Genomic DNA, 13,627 nt, shown 5'->3' with positions numbered 1-13,627 from the left:
ACTAATGCATAAAATATTGATTTGCAGCTGTTTTTTTGTTGGTCTGAATCTCCAAGCTGAAGTTGCTAGTTTGATGAGTTGAAAACGAAGACACCTTTGGCTTGTTAATTGGAAAAAATGGATGAATGGAACATATATCTGCAGTCTTTTTTTTTTTTTTTTTTTTATATATAGAATGGATGTTTTGAAAGGCAGCCAATATGCTTTCGTATTATCTTTTGGTCTTATGCTTCCGTAATGTACTTTATTACAAAGGCATACTCTTGCTTCTATTAAGTATGCCCTTCTTTTAACGTTGATTTTGCTACCATATGAAATCCTACTTATGATGAGAACGACACCGAGGGATAGAAGGTGGGAATCAATTGCACGAAAATTACCCTGATACATTGGGAGATGATCGGATGCCTATGAATGAAATAGCAAGAAAATTAGATTTACTCAAAGATCTGGCATTTTCTTCAAATCAGATCCCAGGGCCGGATCCTGTTCTGAGAAGTAAGGAAAATTGTCCTTGCCAAATTTGTTAGGAAATTGGCTTAATTTTTTTTAGAGAGGTTTCTTATTTTGTCTGGAAATAACTAGTTTCCTAATTAGTTTTAATTACTTGAAATAATAATCAAAGAATTTTCTATTTTGTTTAGGATTTAAAAGTTATTTCTTATTCTATATAAATTTAGGAATTAGTATTGGTTTTCTATTGTTATTTAGCTTTTGACCAAATAATGTTATTTATAAATAAGTGGATTGACATATTACAAAGAGACACACAAGTGATACACAAGGGGCACATAAGGGCGGCATGTAATCTTATACATAGGGTGAGGGAGGATTCTTGGAAAATGAGAGATGGTATATAAGGATTAGCTTTGGATTCAAGTTGTATTTTTCTATAAAATTTTCCTTTCATAATAAAGAACGGGTTTCTCTCCGTGGATATAGATTCAATAGTCGAGTCGAATCTCGTTAAATATTGTGTGTCATTTATCTTTCATGGTTGAGATTTATTTATCATTAAATTGTCGTGTACTTGATATTTCAATAGCTGTTTATTCCGCGTTTGGATCTTAACAAGTGGTGTCAGAGTTTTGGACTGCTCACAAGTGTTTGGATCCCAACAAATCGAATGATTGGGTTAAGAGTTTGGTTGTTAAGCCAAGGTTGGATCCTGATTAACTATTGAGATTAAGTGGGTTGGTGGCTGTTACTAATTAAACAATTTAATGGGTGGTATTTTTATTTCAAGAGTTTGGTAAGAAGCATTGAAGGTGAATGATGGAAAGTCAAAGAGCATAGAGATACTTGACGGTAAATCTAGGTAGATGATTCAAGAGTCAAAGAAAATGTGGAATCCAATGTTGATTTTGAACGTGGATCGGTGAAAACTTTCTCACAATTTTAACGATTGATACTTTATCCCGAATGGTTGTTAGATTTGGACTATGTTCTTTAGGTAGTGTGGCATGTGTCCTAAAGAAACAAAGGAATCTACTTTCCAAATGCCAAAAGACTCTGATGGCTACAAGTTTTATGTTACAAGTGGAGTCTTGGAAACCACATGTGGCGAAACAGTCTTGAAAATGGGAAAAAATATGGTAATTTTATCACTTGGTTACCTCAATGATTAGGGTTAGAACTCACAGAAGGGGATTTCAAATTGCAAGTGTTGGTGAGAAAAAATCCTGCTAAGGGAGATGGTGAGTTGAGATACTTTTTCACAAGTCAACTGGAAATTGGATTCAGGGTAACTGCACAAATTCATTTGCCGATTGAATTAATTTGGTATCAGAATTCTATTGATTCGGGTGTGTAGTTCGGTACTGTATTATTTAGTAGTTGAAGGTAAATGGTTATTAAAAGAAATATTCGCCAAGGTAGAGATTTGTTTGGAAATTGACTTAATTTCTTTTAGAAAGGTTTCTTGTTTTGTGTGGAAATAACTAGTTTGCTAATTGGTTTTAGTTACTTGAAATAGTAGCCAAAGAATTTCCTATTTTTTTTAGAATTTAGAAGTTATTTCCCATTTTGTATAAGTTTAGGAATTAGTATTGTTTTCCTATTATTATTTGACTTTTGGTCAAATAATATTATCTATAAATAGGTGGGCTGACATACTACAAAGAGACACATAAGGGACACACAAGGGACACATAAGGGAGACATGTAGTCTTATACATGTGGTGAGAGAGGGTTCTTAAAAAATAAGAGATGAAATACAAGGGTTGGGTTTGGATTCAAATTGTATTTTTATTTAGGGTTTTCCTCTCATAATAAAGAACGGATTTATGTCTGTGAACGTAGATTCAATGGTGGAGTCAAACCACGTTAAATATTATGTGTCGTTTATTTTTCATACTTGTGATTTGTTTATCATTAAATTATTGTGTACTTGATATCTCAATAATTGTTTGTTCCGTACTTGAATCCTACAAAATTTGACACTGGATATGATTTGTTTCGAGCCAGATCTCAGGACCGAACTCACTTTTGAGAATTGAGAAGTTTCTTTTGATTTGATTTGGCTTTGGAGCCAGGGTTGAATGCTTGTTAACAGTTAAAATTCTTTTAAATTGTTTTCGTACCTTCGGGGCTATTTTACCACCAAACGGTGCCTTAACTTTAGAGTTTTTTCTGATTACTTATATTTCTTATGTAAACACCTATTCTGATGAAACAAAACTTTGAAGAATTGTTTAATCATTGATTATAAGATACAACTAGTTTTGTACCCGTTCATTGAACGGGAATCGTCGAAAAAAATAAACTATTTAGTCAATTTTATAAAAATATCGATATAAAATACAAATTTAATGTATAATCTATTATAACTTGTCTTAAGTATATTACTATGTGTGTATTATAATATAAAGTATTCTTATAATATAAATTTGAACATCTAATTCAGTGCATAATAATTCAAAAATAAAAAAAAAATAACATTCAACAATACCATAACATTCAAAAACTTGAAAATAAATAAAAAGTGCAGTAAATAGTATCAAATAATATTTTATTTTTCAAAAACTTGTTTTTGTTTTTCTTCTGTTTGAACATTCTCCTCGATTTGTCTGTGCAACTCAACATTTATTGATTTTCCATTATCACTGCATGATAGCAAAGCAGGATAATTAAGTATAACAAAAATAAATGATTTATCGCATTCAAGATTGTGTATAATAATACGTAAAGATTATAATTTAATAAAGTAAAATAGTATATTAAATCTACCTTCTCATGCAAATCTTTTTATGATTATTCCCTTCCTCTGTGGCTTTTGTTGAACCCTCTGATGAATGATTCATATGAAGTGTATTGAAATGTTGTTGATTAGAATCATCTGTTGTACTAATTGGGATCTGGGAAGAAGATGCTTCAGGTTGGTATTGGTTGTCGGTTCTACCAATCTGATAATGATTTATTAAAATGAAAGGAAAAATATTTTGTGAGATATAATATGCGAAACATAAGAAAAAATTATTGCACATTACCTGTGAAAGCATGAAATGCATTTTCCTCCCGAAATCACAATGGAACCATCTAGTCACTGTAAATCTATTACTATCTTGTTCCAGATTGTAATTGTTCAAATTGATTTGGAACACAAAAGGTTTCCACGTGATCTTATTTATAATTGTTAACACGACTTCATTGCTAAATCCTTCCTGGAAATGAAATGCGTAATAGATTTTTTTTGTTAGAATATTCAACGGCTGAGATAAGTGTCAGATTGTCTACTATTATTAAAAATATTTTAAAAAATTAGATATAAGTTTACCTTGTTAAATTTTTCAAGAACAAAAGAAAATTTGTGTTCTATTATTCTTTCAGCCCCTTGATCAAATATAACAAACCAAGCACTACTAGTCGCATCACTTACCAAGACTTTTAACATATACCTGTATAAATACACATATTCTAAAAGTTATGTTTATGTAGATATTGTAGTAATTAAAATGATAAAAAGGTTAACACCTACGACATACCTCAATTTAGGATACTCCACATTTTGATTACAAGCAGTACACAGTTTAGGATACTCCATATTTTTCTTACAATACAGGGCCTTGGATGTCGACTACTGATAACATTTGAGAATACTCCTTGGATATCGACTACTGACAGCATTGATAGTGGTAGCTAATATTCTGAATGTAGATAGAATTTGCTTCTAAACTTCTTGATTATGGGAGCAAGGAATTGATGTATTCTGCAAAGCACTTTCATGGCGCTATTTATGAAGTATAGACTATAAGTGTATATAGCCAATAGTTGCCGGAAGTTCATGTTGTTTAAATGATCAGGTTCCTGACCTCTCTTCTATTTAAACTATGTTGGTAAGACATAAGGCTGGATACTTTTTAAAAAACCTTGTGAAACCATTCTCAAGTGAATGAATATTCTCAAGTGGATTAATTAAGTAAACGGCTAGAGTCTTTTATTTAACTAATGAATTTGCAGATATATTTAATAGAGATATTTAAGTCTCTTGTATTTATATCGCATTACTTTCCAATGCCTTTTGTTTTTGGTTGTTTTTCCTAAAGGCAAATTAACAAACATCTTAGCATATGATCACAAAAATTAATTAACAAACATGTTAGCAAGAATCCTACAAAAATAACGATGAAAGTACTTGTTTAAATCCTATGTCTTCATACAAAACAAACAGAAAAAAGAAAACAAAATTCAAGATATGTTACTAAACTCTTACAATTGAAGATCAACATGCCTTTTAAAAAAAATATGTATTGAAAGAAGATGTACCTGATAATCAAGAGGAGTGGAAATCCAAAATCGATGCTTTATGTGCCAACCGCTTGCACTGAAAATACCTAACCATGAATTTGAAGCTTGAAATCAATATATTAGAGGCTATATGTAGTGTAGGCATAAGAAATAAGAATTGATAAGAATATAAAGAGATATTGATAAGAACATTAAAAGTAGATTTATCTTGTTTTAAGTTACTTAAAGTACATAACTTTGGATAGAAAATAACAATCCTATAATATTAAGAATTCTTATAGGAAATAAGAATTGATATAAATTCAAACAAAAAAGAGCAAGTCGCGTAAGAAACTACTTGACGTCTCGTTAAGCCATGTAGGAAAGAGAAAATATGAAGGGATAAGAATGTGAATACGACTTTATTATATATATATATATGATTCTTGAATCACAACAATTCTAACTGTACAAGATTACTTACAAAAAATAATTTTTCACATTTTAGAATACTCTAAACCTACGCTCTATTGTTCTAACTGATTTATCATGTTAACATATATCGTAGACAAACTAATTTTATCTGATCCTAAAAGATATTTATCCTTTGTATTGGACATTAATAATAGACAAATATAGCCTAAAGGAAAGTGATTAGTATAATTTATGATTTGAAACCTTTTCTATCTTTGTCCATCTCCCTAGTATTTACACCGACAGACTAAAGTATTCTAAAAATTGCAGATTAGACATGCAATGTACTAATATACAAGCTTAAAATCTTAAAAGTAAGTCAACAGCAACCATTTGATCCCTCCTAACAAGTAGTTGAGTGAAGTGGATAGAGACTTAAAAGCAAGTCACTACCAATAATTTGATCCCTTCCCACTTATTGTAGACAAGTCATTTAGCAGGCGGATTCGGATTGGTCCAACAACATAAACATAGAAATTGAGAGGATTCGGAGTGGTCAATATTGGCGACCTAAATGATGGGTCAGCAAAACTTTGAAAAATGCCTAAGGGGGTCTCTCTAATTATGAGAGTTTAATTTCATTTAGGCCAGGAGGGTCTGAAAATTGAATAGTCTCATTTTGCTGAAAATCGTAAGCAGAAATTTCTTTGTTGCTTATTCCATACCCATTAAATGATCAGATTCTTAACTGTCTTGACTGCAGACTGAAGTGGAAAGTGGGGGCAAAGACCACAACAAAGCAGAATGGACAATGTCATCCCAAAGTATTGTCAAAGTGTAATTTATTTCAACAAAAACCAGTGCCTTGTTCAAGTTTAAGTCATGATCAGGGTATGCAAGGAACAAAGAAATAAAATAGAATAAAATGAAAAAAAAAATTATACTCCCTCTAGTCGTATCATGAGTTTTGGATAATTTAGAGTGTTAACAAGCCCAAACTACCATTCTCTCCATTAACTCAATCCATTTTATAATAGCCTGTATTTGTAATCACAAAAAAAAATCTAATCATTTCCATAATTATCAAACAAATTTCTCTCCCCTTTTGTCGGCTATATACAACCTCCTCCCGGGGTTTGCCATTGCCTGATACTTGAAGCAACTCAATTATGCCATTCCGTCTATTTTCTCGGTATTGATCAATTGCAAGTGAAAATAATGTATGTTTTTCTAAAAGTCGACAGAGGATAAGGTGGTGTAAAGAAGAAGAATAAGCTCTAACTGTTAATCAAATTCTAGCTAGTATAGCATCACTATGGAAAGCAAAGAAGAAGAAGAAGAGTGTTGAAATCTTTTTTGAGAGGTTTATGTAATTCAAGTATGAATAATAAAGTAGCTAAACATTGATAATCTCATATATTTAAGATTCAGGATCTTATCAAATGATTTAATTTTCTTGGACAAGTTTGGATGCTAGGGTTGAAAATATCCAGTTACTCAAGCTATATTTTTCTTGTGCAAGCCGAAAATAGACATCATTAGTGGTCTACACCCAATGATGGAGCCCAGGGGGGCAGAGGGGGGCCATGGCCCCCCCTAAGTTTTAAAAATTTTAATTCATAATATGTAAATATGCGTGTAAAATAAAATTGGCCCCTCCTAAATTTTTACAATTTTAGTTTATATTATGAGGGTTGATATATATATATATATATATATATATATATATATGAATTAGTCATCGAGTGGATATATTCTTGCAACAATTGATTATCAATTGCAAGAGCTACATAGCAGGTTTAATGATCATACCGTGGAATTGCTTGTTTTGAGCACTGCTTTAGATCCTAGAAATGGATTTATGCTGTTCAAGATTAATTATATTTGTAAACTTGCAGAGAAGTTCTATCCGAATAATTTTATGGAGCAAGAACTAGTACGTCTAAGAATAGAACTTCAACATTTTGAACTCGGCATTCCAAATCATCATGAATTGCAAGAATTATCTTGGTATTCATGAGTTATGTCAAGACTTGGTGAAGATAAGAAAATCAGTGATATATCCTCTTATTGACAGATTGATTAGACTTGTTCTTACTCTTCCTATATCAACTGCAACTACAGAGCGGACATTTTCAATTATGAAAATAATTAAGATAAAGCTCTGAAACAAGATAGAAGATAATTTCTTGAATGATTGTCTAACTGTGTATATAGAAAAGGAAGTTGCTGAAAAATTTAGCAGTGATTCAATCATGGATGAATTTAGTTCTATGAAAGAGCGTAGAACTCAATTTACTTCTAAGAAAAGATGTTGAAATTTCAAAGTATGTTAACATAACTTTTATCTTTTTTCAATTGAAAATAGTTACATTTATATTACATGGTTATATATATATATATATATATATATATATATATATATATATATATATATATATATATATATATATATATATATATTGCACGGGTGACATATTGGAGAGCATCTTCTCATAATGTGCAAATTGGATGGTTTGTGATGTTATAAAATATTTAATCAAAAGTTATTTTTTTTGTTAGTTTTTGTTATGACTGTACCGCATATTTATGAATAGACATACCTTTATAATTAAATTTAATATTTGATATTTTTAGATGTCATATATTTAAATAGAAGAAAATTATTTTGAACATAATATATTAAGATAATTTTATTAGGAAAAAATTTTGGCCCCCCCCCAAAAAAAAAATCCTGGCTCCGTCACTGTCTACACCTTATGCTTCTTCATTAACATATAGAATCCAAACTCTACTTCATGTAATGTTTGAAGATATTTTTGAGTTTTATGATGCAATTTTTGTTGATTTCTCATATCTATTGTATCTATTAGATTTAAGATGTATTTATATGCTTTGCAAGTTTAGTATATTCTACCATTAGTACTGCATATTTATTATCAACAAAAGAAAAAGGGGGCTTTAGATATATATGTATAGCTGGAAATAGCAAACCAAAACACCTCGAAATATCTTATAGTTGAAAAGGAAATATCATGATGACCGTAGCTCTTAAGGTTAATTATTACGCTTTAAGAATAGTCATCGGACTAATATGCCCAAATGATTATTTTCACTTGATTTCAAGAATCGAAACAAAATTTCAATTGTGCAATTTTGCCATAGCCTAGGATTTTAGTGAAACTAGTTAACTACATATGCAATTGTCGAAGTCTGATATTAAAATTTCGTATAGTGCACTTCACGCTAGTGACTTGAATCCTAACACTTTCACTAGAGTTCAAGAATCGAGACAAAATCTCATAGTACAATTTTGCCATACAGTAGGTTTTTAGTGGAACTAATTAATTATAGGATATAACACAAAAAAACTCCCTATAATTTGATAAATGTTCAATTTAAATCTCTCTGGCTTAAAAATCTACACGATAACTCCTTGTAATTTTGACTAAATTGAAAATTGGACAGAAAACATCCAATCTCATGGTTATATATGAAATGTCTATATTACCCCTACTATACATGAAATGCTTTCCATTTAATTTTCAATTTAGTCGAAATCATAAGGAGTTATAGTGTAGTTTTTCAAATCAGGGGGAATTAAATTGAATATTCGTCAAATTATAGGGAGTTCATTTATATAGAGGCAATATTGATATTTCACATATAATGGTTAGATTGGATGCTTTTCATCCAATTTTCAATTTAGTTGAAACTACAGGGACTTATAGTATAAATTTTTAAACTAAAGGGATTTAAATTGAATAATTTGCAAATCACAAAGAGTTTTTTTGGTATTTTACCTTTACCTATATATGCAATTGTCATAGTCTGATAGTATAGTTTCATATAGTGCAATTCATGTTAGTGTCTTAAATGCTTACGCTAACAACGGTTTAATTACAGTTACATCTGCATTTATGTTAAGTTACTTACATTAAATAGTACGTTGACTTCAATAACTTCTTCATACAATAAATGATTCGACAAATTTATTAACTATAATTGACTTTCAACACCAACATAAAGGAAAAAAATATAATAACCAGCATGGATCTCAATTTGTTATTGACTGTTTATCCCCATGGAAACTGAAAGTCCTCATCACAATCCATCTATTTAAGTTGACTCCCACTAGCCATATGACACAAAACTACATTCTTTATTGAGCTCTTTTGTTTCATCACAGAAGTGGAACTCGTTATACTATGCTCTATTCTTTTTGTTATTTTTTATATATAAAATTGTTGAAATGATCAAATCAAGATCACAATCGGATTTTCATTTGTTTTTATACTCTAAAGTCTTTAAAAATTCAGAACTCTTATTTAAAAAATATGAGACCAGACTTGACTAGATGATTGCTGATCTGAACATCAACTGTACAAAAATTCATAACTCTTATTTAAAGAATATGAAAACTCATCTCCCACTTTCCCACTCGCTATATTTGATTAAAACCATAGTTATTAAACTCGGTCCGGAGAGGAGACCGGTGAAGGAAGTGGGTCAACAGGTTACTGGTTCAATCGGTGGGTGAGTGGATGAACCAGTGGGTCACTAAATATATTTAAATATTATATCTTATAAATTTTGATATAGGATATATGATATAAATTATAATAAATAATGTCATAACAAATATTCGTTTAATTTAATTTGCTATAGAATATTTAATTCATATAAGAATTCACAAAACATAAATTTAATTAGTAATCCACCAAACTTCAAGTGTAAAATTTTATATGTTTACTGTAATCATCTAGGTTATTTACGAATTTTAAGTGCAAAAAATTATTAAAAACAATATTTGTCTTTAAAATAAATTATGTAATATGTTATTTTTGAAATCTATTTTATAATTTATAGAATATAGGGGTCATAAGTTTTATTAAAAGATTCCAAATAAATTTGTTTTGGAGAATTAAAAAAATAAAGATAAAATAAACAAAAAGTTCATATAGCATAAGAATGCCCATTAGTTAACAAGTGGCAAAGTGGCCTGGTGGCGAGCGTTTTATAAACAAGATTAAAGGTCTTGGGTTCGACTTCAAGCAAAGGATTGGAAAGACCTTTTTCCCTCAAAACCGGTTTGCCCATAAAACCGGCCGGGTTTCCGGTTTAATCCGGTTGAATTGCTGAACTGTTGAAAAGTCAGCGATTCACTCAACAGTTCAGCGATTCACTTGCAAAAACGATCTAATTAGAGAATCGGTCCGGTTTCATAACCGGTTCACCGTGTTGACCGGTTGAACCGTCGAACCGGGCCGGGTTTAATAACTATGATTAAAACCTTCCATTTTGCCCCACACTTGCAAGTCTTTATATTCTACATTATTTCATATAAAACTATTTAGATTTTGCGTTCATTTTTTACTCTAAATTGTTTAAGACATGGAAATTTATATTTTAAAGAATAAGAGAAGTGATTCTGAACGGATACAATGACCTGCACATGAAATGCAAATGGTGGCGGCGGGTGCAGTGTTATGAAACTTGGCTTGACCCGACTGTTCAATCAGTCAACTCAGTGAACCAGTAACTGAGTTGGGCTGAGTCTTTAATTGGATATTTTAAGATGTTGAAGTGATGGTTTTAACATGGACCTCACATATAGGAGTCGAGTGCAATTATCACTAAACCAACAATCTATTTGTTGGTTGTTTAGTTCTTCTATATTATATATCAGACCTTTATTTTTTTCTTCAAAACAAAATTTATTTGGAATCTTTTAATAAAATTTTATTATTCTTCAAATTCTATAAGTTATGAAATGGATTTAAAAAATAACATATTATACAATTTATTTTAAAGGCAAATATTGTTCTTAATAACCTTTTGCACATAAAATTCGTAAATAAACTAGATAATTACACTTAGATAAAATTTTATACTTTGGTGGATTACTAATTAAATTTAGGTTTTGTTGATTTTTAAAAGAATTAATGATTCTATAATAAATTAAATTAACTGAACATTTATTATGGCATAGTTTATTATAGTTTCAACCATATCAAACATTATAAGACATAATATTTAAGTATATTTAGTAACCCATCAGTTGAACCATTCACCCACTGATTGAACTAATAACCCATTGACTCATCTCTTTTGTTGGGTTTCTCCCCGGATTGGATTTAATAACTATGGGTAGGTGTCAATTCACGCTCGAAGAGGAAGTCAACTTAACGTGCTAGTATGTATTAGGGCTAATTAAATGGGGCCAATCAATATAGTCAATTCAACATAGATTAATAATAGTGAAAGTAAGGTTAGTTTTTACATAAATTTAAATGGGAGAGAAACTTGGAGAGTTAGGATATTTTTTTTTTGTGAGAAATTGGAGGGTTAGGCTTCTTAAAGTTAAAAAAAAAAATGATGAGCCCCATATAACTGTGTTGGATTAGGATCTTTGAATTTTATTTGCTATATTATTAAGGGGTTTAGTACCAGAAAAATATGAAAATGTTCTACTCCTCTTGTTTGGGGGTCTTTTCATCTTGATCATTGTTTTCTCCTGGTAATTTTTATTAAGGAAGTACAATTAGTTTTTGTAATCATGTTTATTGGCACAAATTATCATCATCATTATTGTTATACAAACACACACATACACATGCACAGAGAGAGTAAGCTCTAACTATCGATCACATTCTTGATAATATAGCCTTACCATGAAAAGTAAAAGAAGAAGAAGAGCGTTGCAATCTTTTTGGGAGGTTTATGATATTCAAGTATGAATAAAGTAGCTAAACATTGATAACCTCATGTATTTAAATTCTTGTAGAGAGAAAATTAAATTGAGACTCTGAAGTTTGGGAAACTTTCTATCTTTGATTGGATTGGATGTAACTCATGTGATCAAATTTATCATTGTAATCCAATTGAATAAAACATACAAGAAAAAACTCAAGAATAAAGATGGGAGAATGGGATACAATGCGGGAGTTGATGCTTGCAATTGAAATTCATGTGGCACTAAATACATTTCTGCAGAAAAGGTTTTAAGAAAAAAGTTATTTTGGCAAAGAAACTCCTCACTGGACGAACTCGAATGATTGGATTCTTGATTTCAAGAAACGATGCAAAACTTAACGGTGCAAATTTTTCATATTGTGGGACTTTTACTGACTTAGAGCCTGGTAGTGGAGTTTATCTGTATTCATGTTAGGAGTATGTTGAACCACCATGACAAAGGGTTTAAACCTTGTCTCCCACCAAAATGCCACATTTAAGTGATTTGCTTCAAAAAATTCAGGCGGGTGTGTTGTGCACCCGCTTGATCCGATAGTGGTTCAGTCCCCTTCGGGTTATTCCCAAGCTTTCTTAGGTTCGCCCCTCCCCCTTAATGTAAAATAGATTAAATTATACAACAATTGTCGTCTCCGGAAAAAAAAAAATGTTAGGAGTATGTTGACTTCAATTTCAGCAACAGATATTTGTAATCACTGTACTACAATCTCTTTTTCCTTGAAATGCTCATTCCATATTTTCTTGTAATCTTAATTATTTTTCAAAACATCTTAGGAAAGCTTTTCCCAACTTCATCCTAGAATGCCCAAACGAGTAAGAAGTCAAGTTTATCCTTATAAATCTTTTTACTCTATCACCACATTTTAGAATATTTGTGAGCTCGATTAATTGTTAAATGTATTTTTCTTAATAAATAAATTTTCTTGTATTTAAAATGATTTTTTCTTTTTCAATAGCAAACAAATATTTTAAGATATTTTATTCTTTAATGTTTTAACAATTATGTGAATTTTTTGTATTTCATATAAAAATGAAAACTTAATAAAATTTAAAATATATTGTATTTGTTTTGATTCATGTATTTTATATTTACATTGCTAATTAATTAATTATATTATATTACTAGGAGATGTAAAATTTTAACATAAAAATATTTATGCTAGATTGAATTAAATATTACAATTGAAAATTTTTAATATCAATCATCAATTATTTTGAAAGCAAAAAATGTCAAAATTCCATTTAAACAAACATAACATAGTATAACAAACAAAGCATGCTATGTCCTGTAAACTAATCCAGAGCAATTAAATCAAATTTGTATTAATTGTATTCTATTTTGACATTTGAATATGGATTGTACTAAAAACTGGAAAATAAATGAATATTCCATTCTGATTTGTATACTAGACACTGGAATGATAAATTTTTCTTTCTACCATTCTGGATGGAAAGGTATTTCGGGCGGAAAGACCTTCTCATTCTAACCATTACAACGAACCAAATGAGGAGCAAGAGTAATTGTCACTGCCACCTTCTACTACTACTATGAATAGTACTTTTTGTCTGATCTGAGGGTCGGTAGTCACTAGTTATTAGTTAAGTTTATGTTTAAAAATGATAATATAACCCCAAATTAGTAACATATAAAAAATTCAAAGCTAATTAATTATAATTACATATAGCCAATTAATAGTTTTATTCTAATACGAATAATTTTATAATTATTATATTA

Source organism: Coffea arabica, chromosome 3c (genome assembly GCF_036785885.1).
Source record: "Coffea arabica cultivar ET-39 chromosome 3c, Coffea Arabica ET-39 HiFi, whole genome shotgun sequence".
Classification (NCBI taxonomy): Eukaryota; Viridiplantae; Streptophyta; class Magnoliopsida; order Gentianales; family Rubiaceae; genus Coffea; species Coffea arabica.
This window is presented reverse-complemented; position numbering follows the sequence as displayed.